General features: G+C 40.0%; 1 protein-coding gene across 1 annotated transcript in view; it reads right to left on the bottom strand.

The window, feature by feature from the left end:
- Positions 1-13695, bottom strand: part of CNTN1 (contactin 1) — a 244651-nt gene extending 230956 nt beyond the window's left edge. Inside the window, exon 1 of the mRNA XM_055712517.1 lies at positions 13374-13695. The gene's annotated coding sequence lies outside the window, so the exon portion shown is untranslated. The remainder of the gene's footprint in view (positions 1-13373) is intronic.
- Positions 13696-15007: the final 1312 nt, after the last annotated feature.

Genomic DNA, 15007 nt, shown 5'->3' with positions numbered 1-15007 from the left:
ACAATTTGTCTCCGAAAATATAGTCAAATAAATGTTTTATTATGACTTACTAAGAAGAAAAGGTACTACCAACTCCACGACATTATCAGCTCAGATCTTGTATCTGATGGATGAAGGGACTCCTCTAGGCTTACAGAATGCCAGATTTCTGTGAATTTTGTAATTCTGACTTGAAGTGCACTGCGATTTGTACCCATACTCACTGCCAAAAAATTCAGTAACTGTTAGAAGCAAAACACAATTTTAAATGTCTTTCAGCCATAATTTCCTACAAAAGAACCCACTTTTAATGACACTGATGCACCATTTAATAAAATAAAACCAAACAGAAAACCCAAACCAATATAAATCATATTACATAAGCCTCATTGCTAAATCATTTGTGAAGTCTGAAATGGCAATACTCCTAAAAAAGTACTGTATTGACAAATACAATTCTTATGTAATTAACAAGCTTCAAACGACATTAAAATACAACTGTGCTATACAAGTATATTTATAAAGCTAGCTGTATAAAATGTAAACAAAATAAATTGCATAATTGCTGTATCAGTGTTTCATTGATAAAAGTGGGGGTGTCTTCTTTCAGATGAATAAGCCTATGATTTTCTGACTCAAAGTAACAAGAGTAATATAAACTTAAGACGAAGGAATAAAGTATCAACACTGAAGGTGTATAAAGTTAGAACACAAGACCCACATCAAGTCAGAGAATGTTACAAAGAGAATCTAGCATTTGCTGATACCATTTTCAAGGTGAATCCTTTCCAGTCTGCAACACACATAATTACATTGGTTTAAACAGAAAGACTGAAGTTGTATTTTATTGGAAATTCCTAAATGGTTTCAAGTATAAATATTATATAAAGAACAGTTTATCCATCTGTCCTAAAAATCATACATTTCTTGAAAGAAAATTTATTGTACCATGAATTTAAAGGAGGAGATAGGATGTTCAAAGAGGAAGACACCAAGATGCTCCCACATTTTCCACACATGCCTTAACGTTTTTAACTGTGCCATTTTACTTTCCAGTCTTTCATCAGGTTTCTATACCTGTTTAATGGACCTTATTATTGCTATTCATACAACGTATGTTTATACAGCAGTTTGATTATGAGTGACACAAAGAAGTGCTGCTTCAATGAAAATTAATTTATAAGCATATTCCTAACAAATCATCTTAACAATAGAAATCACTTGCCACAGAATCTCAGGATAATATTTTCTCCTCTAATTTGCAGAAAGGTAACTTCTCTTCCTCATTTTCCAGTAAGCTGGTAGAAAAAAGAAGGAGCAAAGAATCATCTTTTCCGATGCACAGTATGGAAACGTTATTTTTAATGGAAGGAAAAAAGAAGCCATTCTCTGTATAACTGCAAACTGACAACTTTATTTTTCATTGTACAGGATTGTCTTCTGCCACTCATTTCACACAGGTACCCCTAAAGTTTTTCCCAACTGGCACCCACTTTAACTTCCAAACATTCTTTGACTGGTTTTCAAAAATACTGGTGAGGCTGAACTGTCAACTCAGTTGGTTCAGCTAAAAAGTAAGCCATTCCAAAGACAAGTACTTCCTCATGCTGCCTACATGTATGCACTCTTTCTTTCAGAAAATTGAATAATGGCTTATTTTCTCTGGAAAAGGAAAAGAAAAAGAACTTGTCTTAAAAAGACTATTGTAGCATAAGAGAAGGAAGCAATTTCCTTACCCAACTTCTATGCCAATTACCAAGCTGTGTAGCTTACAGCTCTCACTTACTGCAAGCTAGCACCTGCCAACTGTCACTAGACCAACAGAGAAAAAAGAGACACAGTAATGTTTATATACACTTCTGCAGTCAGAATTAACAAGAAAAACCCCACTATTTGCAACGGTCTACCAAACCATCAGAGAATATTTCTAAAAGTCTGCCACAAATATTTCTGCTTTTATATCACGCTGAACTGAGAAAACACTTAAACCCAAAGCTCTGGATGAGCAATTTAAGAAACTGATATATAAATGACTCCTTCATAGCTTTCAGCTGTCTTCTAAGGCAGCCTTCTAGGTCCGACTAACTGAAAAACAAGAATACAGATGTTTCTACTTATCTACATGCAAAACTGCAACTAAAAAGCTCATCTTTATAAGTGTCCCTATATTCATACAAACTAAGTGAAATATAAATTAATTGACTATGATTCCTCCCTCAGAAAAGGTCAAATTATATACAGTAAGTCACAGATGCATGCAAAAATGTATGTAGTATGCCAAATAAGAAAATTAATACTATTTGGAAACACATACAATGTACAGTATAGGAAGAGCAATAAATTGTTTAAAATATCACAGCAACAACTGAACTACAAATACTTAGAAAACAGGGAGTTTTGAGCATGCAGAAGAGAAAGCTTTTAACAAAAAACACAATCCATAGTTTGAGGATATTCAATCATCAAGCAGGTTTTTTCAATTCCTTGGTTTGAATTAAAGTTTCAGATTATTCTCTATTAAATCTTCACATAATGATTAAAAATAATAATCCTTCTATATTAATTTGCATATGTGATTTGATTATATGCCTCTGTACTTAATACAGGAAAGTATGTCCTTATCTGGTATCAGTGTCTTCATTTATCTTTACTTTGTTAGATAATTCAAGAGACAGTGGGCTTATGGTTCAAATTATGAATTAGGTATTAGGTTTACATATTATGACCTGGGATCAGTTGAAGTCCACAATCTTGGCCTGACAAGCCTTCTGAGAGGCTGCTGTTCTGAAGTTACCATCTAATTAAGAGCAAACATGTTCACAGACTGATTGGACCTCCAATTCTTGGGTGCCTTTCACAAGAACAAAGTCTGAAAGACAACTAAACTACCTCTAAGCAGACACATAATTTCACAAGTAATTATGTTCCAGATTAGAAGAATCTTGAAGAACCTAACATGGCAACTACAGGACGTAAGAACTGGCTAAACTCCTACTGCTGGCTGAAATCTGCCTCAGATTACTCTGGTTTTGAGACAGAGTTTGTATATTTATGTGCGGTTCTAATCCAGAATAGGGCAAAATCAGACCATTTACTTTTAAATCATTGATGTGAATTTAAGATCATGCAGACGAGACAACTTCAATCTGAAGTACAGAACAGGCTAGGCAAATTAAGAAATGTGTGTTGGCACTTGTTATCTATTACCTCCTCTGACTCAGCTTCTCATCACTCCAATTAACTCCACTCCAATGTGATGTTTGTATCTCCTAGAACTGAGACCAAGTTTACCCAAGGGGTTCTCCCCAGGCCATCAAGAGAACTTCCAGGGAAGAAAACCACCCAAATTGAAAGCCAGGTTTACAAGTGTTAATGGGCCATGACTTCAGAGACAAGCATGAACACAAACAATACTAATATATCCAGCAACAGAAAATTTTGGGGTTTTCCAAGATTAAATAGCCTTTGAAAATATTACCCAAATGCACACACTGACTCTTTTTCATATGTACTTTTCCCAGGAAAAGATCCCATGGATCAGGAATAGAGGTCAGAACAAGAAAAAAAACAAAACAAAAGAACCCAAACTGTAGATTAACAGACATAAAGCCACAAATAAAAATACACTTTTTATGTAAGTGCTTACCAACATCCTGAAGGACTGTTTGGAAGTATGACTGTCTCCAAACACCTAAACCTGTTATTCTATACTATGGCTAACATCTTCAGCCAGAGAGTGCTCAGCCCAGCCCAAAACTTGCATCTGGACGATAAAGGTTAAAGGCCTAATGCTAAGAGCTAATAAAAACTTCTCTCATTTAAATCCACCTATATTTAACTCTGAAAAGCCCTTGATGAATTTTGTGTTCTGACAAAACTTTCAGATAAGTAAGTCAACATGACAAGCAAAAAATAATTGGGAATGTGTATTTAACCACGGATTCTCCTGAGCAGGCAAGAATTAGCCCCTGTGCTCTCTGGAATGATGACCTGTGTTTTATGAAGCTGAACTGGAATCACCCTGCCAGTAAATCAGTACTTCCAAAATGTAGTTTATTAGCTATACAAGTAACTGTATTTCCCTTAGAATTATTTTGTTATTTTAGATTACAATGTCTTCAAGTCAAACTACCAAATTAACTGCTCTTTGGCTGCTTCCACATCCCATTAATTAGCACAGTATCTAGCTTGTACCCACACAGTAGATGTTTTTCCCCTCTTATAAAAAGAGATTTGGTATCTAAAGAAAAGCGCAATACCTCATTAACCATGAAAATCCTTGAAAAAAAGGCCAAGAATATTTTAAATGTTTGGAGTGCTTTAGTTTAGACAGTGACAAACAAGTATCAAAATAGTTCTACCTACAAGTATGCTGACCTGAGCAAGGGGCTGTCTACAGACAGGTGCTGAACTGCTGAATTAAAAATTGCATTTCAAGGTGCTCCATATCCTCCACTGTACTTATATTAATACACCAGTTTTTCTTCGAGCTGTTCTGCAAAGAATTTCTGAAAGTTGATTTAGTTCTGTAACATAAATACTGCAGGTGCTTTGACAGTACTAAATAATAACACAACACAAGTAAATTGTGACCTGTTCTCATTGGTTTATGTGCTAGATTAGAATTTTTTTTGACAGTGGCAAAAAAGGCACATATATTCCTTTCACATTTTCCTTTCTTCTCTTATCACACCAGTACCAGGAAATGCTAGCATAAATGAGGAAAAAAGTGCTTGGTGACTGGTGGGTTTGGTGTTTTTTTTTAAAAAAAAAACAAAACCGAAAAAGCCACACACGGGAAACCTTAGTGACTATTTGTAAGATTTACCTAATCACTTTCAGTTAGCAACATTGACAAGCATAACATCAGCTAAAAAAAATAGTCAGTAGGCCACAAAAGCTTCCTACATTAATGTAAATAAAATTGATGCAATACATAAGTATATGGTAATACACTAAAGTATGGTTCTTTCACAGTTGTCCTAGTTTAAAAGAAAAACAAACAATCCTAAACCTCTGTGCTTCCTTCCAGTACATGCATAAGCAAGGTCTGAATTATATGAAGCTGCTCTAATTTCAGATACAAACATCACATTGGAGTGGAGTTAATCACACTGAAGAAAAAAAAAAAGGTCTTTATATCTTTGGAACGCTTCAAATAAGATCTCACAGAAATGAGACAAAACAGGTTTTATGGTTCAGCCACATTTAAGACCGGGTCAGCTGGTCCATAGAGAACCCACAGAATGTATTACAATAAAAGAATGTGAGGGGAAATGGGAACAGCTGTGCTTTATTACAAACCTGGGGCTGTTTTAACTACAAAACTTTCTTTATGCCTTTAAGTTTCTGTAGGACTCCGCCATTATAAGCAGCAGATTCAAACATCCTATTTCCACAACAAAATACTTGGTTTAGTCAGATTTATCTTATTCTGTATCTCACCTATACATCTAAGTGCAAACTATTCTTTCTTCTCAGGCGTACCGCTTTCCTTTATGCCCCAAAATCACCTTTTGTAATCACACAGCCTAATAGTAAATGAACCAGCAAATTGCTGGTAATGAAAATGCAATCAAGTCTTTTTCATTCAAAACCCTTTAGTCATCTGAAGTATACTTAGCTAATAAAACACTGATCACCATCACATGAAAAATAAAAAGCAATTTAATGTTTTTAAAACAATTATCCACTTCACTATCCCAGAGGGAGAGTTTACACTTGTTTTGCTCCTGATTCATATTCAATACGATTTTTCCAAGAAGAAAGAGGGAGAAATACTTCAGTTTGAGAAAATCCCTCAAGTAATGACTCTGGGTTTTTTGCACATATTGGTGGAAGGTCCCCAGACGAATAAAAATCATTCATTACCAAGTAAGTATACTTTCTTTTTCTTGTTAATTCCATTAATACAATGTAAGTAACTCAAAGTACTGTTTATAGACATTTCAATAATGCAGTTGGTAACTTCTAAACTACTTTCTTAAAAATCACCCTACTTGACATTATTTGCTTCACTTTCCTTTCATCATTTTTGGGGTATTTATTAGAAATAATTTTCTTCTGCAGTCCACTATCTTCAGAAAAATAGAAGTGCATTGGGGAAGGAAAAAAACCAAAAATGACCATGCATATAGATATGTTTGTGTACGTATACAAATACATGTTAACGTAATGGTGACTGGATGTGGCCAGATCAATGTGTCAGATGAGACCGTTATATATTTTTTCTGTTATGCACTTTTAAAATAATTTTCATTAGGTTTTATCTGAGGGATAAGCCTTTTCTTCTACACTAACTAAAAAACCAACACAAAAACCACAACAAAAAACCAAAACCAAAGTATTCATCTGACAAGACCTAATGCAAAACTGAAATGGAAGATGTTTAAACAACAAAGTAGAACTGAGCTGTATCACCTATCACCCCAGTTCTTAGAACAGAAGTCAGCATTGGCACTATTCCACTAGTTATTCTTTAGGGGTCTTGGAGTTTGGTGGTTTTTTTTTTTTTTTTGCAATAGCTGGTGCAGGTTTTATGTGTTGTAACAATCAAAAAGAAATTCCTACTTTTTTTTTAAGCTCAGGTTAAATTCCATGTTAATCAGTCCTTAGTTTGTGACTTTCAAAAACAACATATTATGGTCAAGCTCTAGACTAATTTTGCAATTGTGATGGCCTGATTATGCCTTTTCCAGGGATATCATTGCTACACCTAGTGTGACAGAACTGGATACTTTTTCAAAACATTAATATGTAAAAAAATTTTGAAAAATTACAGGGCCAGTAAAAGTCAGTGAGAAAAGGTTTAATAAAAATCAAGAGCAAAGAGAGTTCAGGAAGTGACAAGAAGGGGAAAAAGGAGCATTTCAGAATGCCTGGCTTCATAAGATCTATTTCAACAGCAGCTGGCATCCCTTGGAGCTCCTTTATAATGAAAATCTGAAGTGGAAACTGTTCAATATTCCAAAGTTCATTTTTATAAAAGAACTAAACTGGAGACAGCTGATGAAAGGAGAGCTGAGCTTCTGGCAATAGTACAAAAGATTGATGGCCTTTTTCTTCAGAAGAAATACAGAAAACAAAAAATGTATATGTCTAGCTGCTCTTTTTCATTTATCTTAATCCTTATTCTTTTTGCTTTGCTCAAACATGTTCATAGTGAAAAAATGCAATACTTTTTGCTAAAGTACTACTAGCAACATTCTAACTTCTAGAAACAGCAAGTCTTATCAAAAGGTAACTTACCCTACTAGGCACTTTTAGAAATTTGCTAATAATGGTTTGTAAAGGAAAATACAGGTTTGATTTTCAATGTATCAAGACATTTAATTTCTTTTCAACTTCATTTTAGGTCTTACCAGTGAGTAGTTGGCAAGACAACTGACTGCCTTTATCAAAACAAAGTCAGCTTTATTTCAAGTTTCAAAGAGAGCACACTGGCTGGTAATCCAGTTAACTAGAAGGAAGTCTTCATTAAGAAATATTTAATGTATCAGGCTCCTTCTCTTTTCTCATGCATGAAACAAAACAAGTTATTTTATTTCTCCTAAGCTGTGGCGAGGCTTGAACATGAAAAGCCTGAAGAACAGACATAGTGAAAAACAAAACCATACATGAAAGGTGAATTTATTACATTCATAAAATCAAGATAGTTTTTAAAAAAAATATGTTTTCATCACTGCATGACATATTACTTGAATTATAAGCAGGCACTCAAAAAACTCATTGGGTTTACAGAACAGAGAAGTTTAAAGTGACATGGACTTCTTTCCCAGTTGTGGTAAATCTGAAATTCTCCATCTCACTGCAGCTGATGTGTTAGAACCAGTACCTCCTGTTGTCCCATCCCTCTGCTTGAAACAAGGCATCTAGTTATCTCCCTCATTCAGCAAGCACTGATCATTCCCAGAAAGGTAAGTACCTTAAGTAGGTTCATGATCAGCCTGTTCCACTTACCAACATTCAATGTTTGTTTTAAATATTTACATTCAGATTGTGTGAGAGATTTTGTTTTTAAAATGTTTCACAATATAAAACAGCTGTTCTAATAAAAGGGACCGTTTCTTCTGAAGAAACTGAAGAGGTATCATTACTTCAGTGCTACAGCTCGCTGCAACATACCAATGTTAACTGACCAAGCTACTGAATCTTGTTATTATCTCCCATAAAACAGACCTATAATATAACATCAAGCCTACCTAATGCACACAGCAAATCTAGCAGTGCATTTAAATACAGTTACTAATGCAAACTAAAAAGGGAATTCAGTCTGTAACATTAAATATTTCCTTCAGACACTAAACATTTTGCCTGTTGGCAAAGCTATCCTTCCCCTTTCAGAAAGTACTGTTCAGACTGTATATTGATGCTTCCCCCTTATAGAAAATTACAGGATAACTTCATAGGATAATTCATGTTGTAAGGGATCTCAGGAGGTTTCTAGCCCAGCCTCCTGCTCCAAGCAGGGTCAGCTAAGACACTGGATCACATTGCTGGGGGCTTTATCCATTTGAGTCTTGAAAACTTCCAAGGAAGAAATCTGCACAACTTCTCCGAGTAATCTGTTCCAATGCTTGACTGAATATACCAACAACTTTCCTTGGTTTTTACAAACAAATTAAATTTAGAAGTTATTAAGCTGAACTGCATAACTCAAATTTTATGGATAAGAAAAACAATTCCATGCAGAAACTAATACAGCAATAAATTCAAATACATGCCTAACAATTTTGAGTACTGGCTTGACCAGGAACCAGCAGCAACTTAGAGTTATGCTTGCGTTCAACTATTAGCTAAACTGGGAAAAATTGAATTGCCTATGATAAAGCAGGATGTTTCTAATAAAGCTATAAAAAGAACACCCATCTCATGACTAAATCATGATCTCTATGCTACAAGTTAACTCCTTTGCATGGGAACAACACATAACCTAGCCACTATGTGTCAATTATAAAGTATTACATAAATACAAGCCAAGTACTTGCCAAATATGCATCTTTGTATTTCTCCATTTCAACACTGCACTGGTAATATGAGCTTTTAAGAAGATTCCACAAATACGAAAATGTTTTTGCATATTCTCACATGAAATATTATAGTCAGTCTGTGGTGCCAACCATATCTCATCCATGCCCCCCATTTCAGACACAAGAGTTACTAAGTTATTGCAAATAGTATTTCTATCACATCAAAAGGACTACCTTATTGTAAACAAAACACTATGATATGGTGGGAACTCCACCAGTGGCAGTTTTATTGAGATCTCAAGTCAGTGAGAGGCTTGCATCTTTTTGTAAGTATTGCACCACACTAGCTGTAACAAAACTTCAACATAAAATAAAAGTAAGTATAAACCCAAACAAAACACAAATCGCTAGTTATTTGACTTGTCAGTTCAGAATCCCCCAAAACTTAGCGGAGTTAAGCAAAAATACAGTATATGCTCCAGTCAGAATTGCTGTCTCTTAATAATTAGGAATAAGTTGCTCGGCATTTCTAATGTTTTCTGCTTAGAATTTTGGCAAAGTAAGTGTCCCGTCTGTCCTTGCTTTCTGCCAATGCACTTATATAAACACATACCTGTATGCCTCACTGAAAAATTTGATCATCTTTTTTTTTCTTCTTTCAGCAGTTCAAAAAATGTGACTATGGTTTAAAGCCATCAACATAGGCAAGATCTGAGCTAATGCTATGCTCTTTCCTCTATCTCTAAAAGTGGACCAAAACCTAAACAACTAAGAAGAAAGTACTGGTTGTTTCAGTGCAGCAGAACAAAAGCCACTCTATGGTCTACAAGGAGGAGTAAAAATTAAGACCAGTTTCTGGTCAAAGCACATAAAAAGTGACTGGAGAAGGAGAAAAGGAGACTGTACTGGACTGATACAGCAAATCAAGAAGAGGAAGCTCTGAGAAATAAAGAAAAGTAAATGGAAGGAATGCTGACAGGCAAAAAGCAAGGACCAAGAGGACTGGCTGAAACAAGAAACTGAAGACAACTTTGGAATCATCAAGACCAGAATACCTAAAAAATGAAGACTGAGATGGCTATGGGAGGATAAGGACACTGTCATTAGGATGCATATAAAAGATGAAGTGAAAAGGACTGTGCTTGCAAAAGACTGGCAAAAGAGCCCTCACCCACCATGACACATTCTCTCTAAAGCCTAGATAGAAAGGACTCCAGTCTTTCACCTCTTTTCCCCTATTAGAAGTACATGGCCAAATGCACTACAATTACGCCATTTCGCTTTATCACTGGTGTATATAAAAGGGACTGCACTTTTCTAATACTGTCATTCATCATGCTTAAAGTTCAAGAGCTTCTGCGAAAGATTCAGCTTTTCCAATCCTGTTGATTACCACTGTGGGTCCAACACAGTAACACAAGAAGAAACTTACTTTGAGTTGAAAATGTTCTGCATTTTCTTGGTTTGATTGTGTTGTTTTTTAAAAATTCCCTTAAGTTTAATCTTCTAGGTTTTAAGAAAGTATATGGGACATGTATGCATACTTTACTTCACAAACAACATGAAAGGATATTATTAAGGCTACTAAATCAATGACTTAAAAGTTATAAAATGACAGTGTTTGTGCAACCGTAATTCACTTCCCCTGAGGGTGTACATATTTATACAATAATTAAATAAACATGTCATGTACTGCTTCTTCAAAGTTACCTTGCCTCATTCACTGCACAGGATGAACATACACAGAAGATGAAACAGAACTTAATGCAGGTAGGACTCTCGTCTTACCTACTGAAGAATAGGAATATGCATAGTGAATGAGGCAGGGCTTGCAGCAAGGAAAAGCAACAGGGGCTCTGTAACATGCCACAAAGGCTTTAACAGTTAAAGTCCTCTCTTTTGTAGTTTTAGCTATTCCTCTTCCTGTCCCGCACACCATTTAACCCAAAATTCCCATAGTTCGTAATTAACTGTGAATTCCCCTTTTTCTCATCAACTCTGCAGGTAAGATTCACAGATGCGTGGAGCACTCAGGACTGTTACTAAAAGCGATGGTAGCTATAACTTGAGCAAACATATTTACAATAATTGTAGAAATTGCAAATTGGACACAAAAAATGAGTGAATATTTTTCACCTAACCCCCTTTATGCCTCTGTTCATCATCTGTAGAAGTCTTGTCACATCTTAAGCAGTGCTTCATAAACTAATAATTATTTGTAAGGCATTCTGATCATGTAACGATAAGCACTTCAGCAAAGCCCACACAGATGTTATCAGTTCTGTCTTCAAAGCAGAACTGAGTAACACTGAATAAATAAATCATGGGCTCACATAGGGATCAATGAAAAATACCAAACTGCGCTAAGTGAGCTCCATCCATTCTGTGCACTGAATGAGACAGGGTTCCTGCAGAAAAAATGACAGTATGTGACCAAGTAGTTAAGACTGTATCGGAAAGACATGCTCAAAAAGGCACTTATAACCTCTTTGTTCCATAACCTTCTACAAGTGTTTAAAATACTTGATTAAAAATTCTATGAAATCAAGTAAGCTCTTGCGTTATCATGCAGCTGTGTTAAAGTTGCATTACTTTTTGGTGTCTGTCAGAAGTAAAACCGGGAATCTTCTGTTGGTTTAGAACAGCACTATAGGTAATACAAACACAGACAAGGACAGAAGTGTTTTGCTTAACTTCTTATTTGTACTTTTGCAAATTTGGGATGGATAAGGTATTATTTTGAATGTAATGTCAATTATCACTAAACACAAAAACTAAGCAACTGATACTGATAATACACATTTAAATGTAAACAAACACTCCATACTACCAACAGGCTCCTACAACATTAACGAAAGTTCTTATTAAAGACATTTCATTCGATTATTATTATCTACACAACATGGGCCAAAAATGATCCTTTCATAGGGATTTGTACAATACTTGCACTGCAAAAAAAGACATTGAAATGTTACTAACGGTAGAGGAGAAAAACTAGGAATTTCATAACTCCAGGTTATTTCATAAAGCTTTCCCCTGCTCTTATGCAATTTCAAGTCCCGTGTTTATTATTTTTACTGGTTTACAAATAAATCTATACAAAAGACCGATGCTAAGTAAAGTATATTTGTTAATACCTTGTTTGATACAGTCACCTCTGCACAGGTGGCTGCATTTTTAGGCAATTTTTCGCCTAAGCTGTACACACTAGTATTTACGCAATGGTTTATTTTTAAAATGCTGAAGAATCCTTTAAGTATTTTAATGTGTTTTAATACAATAACCATTGAAAATATTTGTAGCTCACAGGTCATAGTTTATTTTCATTACTAAATGGAGCAGAGTTCATTAACTGCATAGATAATCTCCGGTAGGTTTTATATGCAGAATTAAACAGCGCTTCATAAAGCAGATGGAATTCCTAAAGAACCCCTTAGTCTGCGCTCAGGCACAGCATCACGGACACGCTCAGCCCCTTCAGGTGACTTTTAGCAGAGCTCAGCAACGGCAGTGTCTGCAAGCGGTATTTCTGCTCTCACCAGCAGGTGTTAGTACAGTCAGCCCGAATTACTGCCATTTACGGAAAACTGACACATAATCAGCATTTTACAGGGGGGAAACAAAGTGAAACACTATTAATTTTACTGCAAGAAGGTGCAACGAAGAAAAAATCCCTTTTTAGCTGATCACCATTAAATACCCCCGAAATACAAACAAGTAAATGCGACGGAGCGAGGCCGTGTCCGGGCGTGCAGCCCGCTGTGACAGCCCGCGAAGCAGCGCAGCAGCAGAGCAGCAGCACAGCAGCAGCACAGCGCTGAAGGGACGCGCGGTAAGAGCACGCACCGTACGGGCACATTTTTCCGCACGCTGCCAAACCCCGCACGCGCGCCCGGGCGAGCCAGACGACCCCGAGCTGCAGCTTCGCTGCGGCAGCCGGGGACGGCGTTCGCGAGAGGATTACCCAGTCAGGCGTCCCACTTTCCGCCCGGGGGTCCGGCTAATCTCGTCCCCGGCGCCCGGTCGCCCTGGGAGGGGAAGGCTCCTCCACTCACTCACTCACCCGCCCCAACCCCCCCTTCCCACGCGCGTAACGGCCGCCGCCCCCGGCCGCCTCACAGGAGCGGGGCCCACCGCCCAGGCCCGGGCTCCGGTACCGGCCGCGGGGGAGCTCGGGGCGAGGGGCCGCCACCTGCCCCAGCTCCCCGACGGCAGCAGCAGGAAAGTTGACTCCCCGCCGGCGCAAACCCACCCGCGGCGGCGCCCCCTCGCAGGGACCACCCGCTGCCGGGGGCCGCCCCCTCCCCTCACCGGAGGCAGGGCCGCGGCGGCGGCTCTCACTCGCGGCTCCGAAGCGGGACCCCGCTGGGCAAAGGGGGCGCGGGGCGCACCGCCGCACCCGCTACGAAGCGAGCAGTGCCCTACCTGCGCAGTGCTGCCGCACAGCCGGGCTGTCACCCCGCGGCGTCCCGCCTCAGCTGCGCACACCTGGCACGGCACGGCACGGCCCGGCACGGCCCGCCGCCCGCGCGCCCGCCTGACAGCCGCCCGCGCGTCCCCCCCCCCCGCCCCGACGCCGCGCGCGGGGCCGCCGGGGCCGAGCGGGGTGCGGGGAGCGGCGGCGGCTGATTGGACAGGGGTGATGTCACTCGTGCGCGCGCGAGCGGGCGCGAGCGCGGCGATGAGGGGAGCGGGGAGCGGTGAGGGGAGAGGACAGCGCAGCACAGCGGGGAAGGGAGGGGCAAGGTGGGGTGAGGAGGGGCGAGAAGGGGGAACAGGTGAGGGCAGAGAGTGCGGGGGGAGTGAGCAGAGCCGCGGGGAGCGCGAGGTGAGGGTGAGCGCGGTGAAGGAGCGAGGAGAGCCGCGCAGGGCCGGTGAGCCTGGCGAGGTGAGGCGCGAAGGGGCGGATCAGCCGGCAGCGCTGGCTGCGGTGGGTGCAGGTCTCGCGGGGGGGCGGCCCCGTCAGGGCGGGAGGGGCGAGGGGACGCGGAGGGTGCTCAGCATCCCTCCATCCACGCCCGTCCCGCTCGCCGTGCCACATGACTGCAGGTGGAACAGCACTCCGCGCTGCACAGTGAGCATGTGCAGCGCCGGCTCCCCCGCTCGCCCTTTCCCCCTCTCCCTTTCCCCCTCTCCCTTTCCCCCCCTCCCCCGCTCTCTCTCTGTAAGACACTATCTCACTCTCTCTCTCCCTGCCACACGCGTGCGCTCTGCACATGCCCAAAGGGAGGGTGAAGCCCAGACAAACCCACTGCCCATACCCGGGCCGGGTCCCTCTGCTGCGCCCGCATCCACTGACAGAAAACGGCGGGAGGTGAGAAGGACCTCAAGAGTGCACCTGGGCAAGAGGCGTGATGCTCGGGATCCTCGAGAGGTGTGCTCAATAATGCCAGGTTCAAACTTCCCATTAATACCCTCCTCCCAAATTAGGAAAATAATTTTGAAATTACAGGATTTTTCTTAAGGCTCGATTTATTTTCTGGACTTTGCATCTTCTATGCAGGCACATGTTTCTTAATTCTTCTTCATTACCACAAAGGCTAGATATTTATTTTTGAAGCCTCTACCTCTCCCTTCAGCCCAGGCCCTGTGGCATTTTCCACTTTATAAACTGCTGCAGAAATAAAAACTAGCAGAGGGGAAAAAAGACAGAAGGGCTGCATGAATGCACAGACGGGAAGGTGCCCTGTCCCAAAATAAGTATGGGGCTGGCTGCTTACCTGCTTGGGGGAAAGCAAACAGGGCCATATTGGAGAAATGATCCACTGAGGAGCCATGAGCTGCCAAATTAGTGATCACTGCTGCAGGAAGAGCTCATGAGAGATGGAACATGGAACCTGCAAAACTATGCAACATGAGTTTCCACTGTGTATGAAGCACAGCTTTTGGGGTGAGCAGGGGCTGCAACTGTGACAGTTTATATTTGCAGCGAGTGACAGATCACACACAGTCACTAGCTGGCAGAGCACAAGTAACACTTGACAAGGTTATGCAACATGCATGGCCATAAGGACTAGAGAGAGGAAAACTTCCGCTAGTTCAAGGCCCTCAGCCTGACA

Source organism: Falco cherrug, chromosome 5, assembly GCF_023634085.1.
Source record: "Falco cherrug isolate bFalChe1 chromosome 5, bFalChe1.pri, whole genome shotgun sequence".
Classification (NCBI taxonomy): Eukaryota; Metazoa; Chordata; class Aves; order Falconiformes; family Falconidae; genus Falco; species Falco cherrug.
This window is presented reverse-complemented; position numbering and strand designations above follow the sequence as displayed.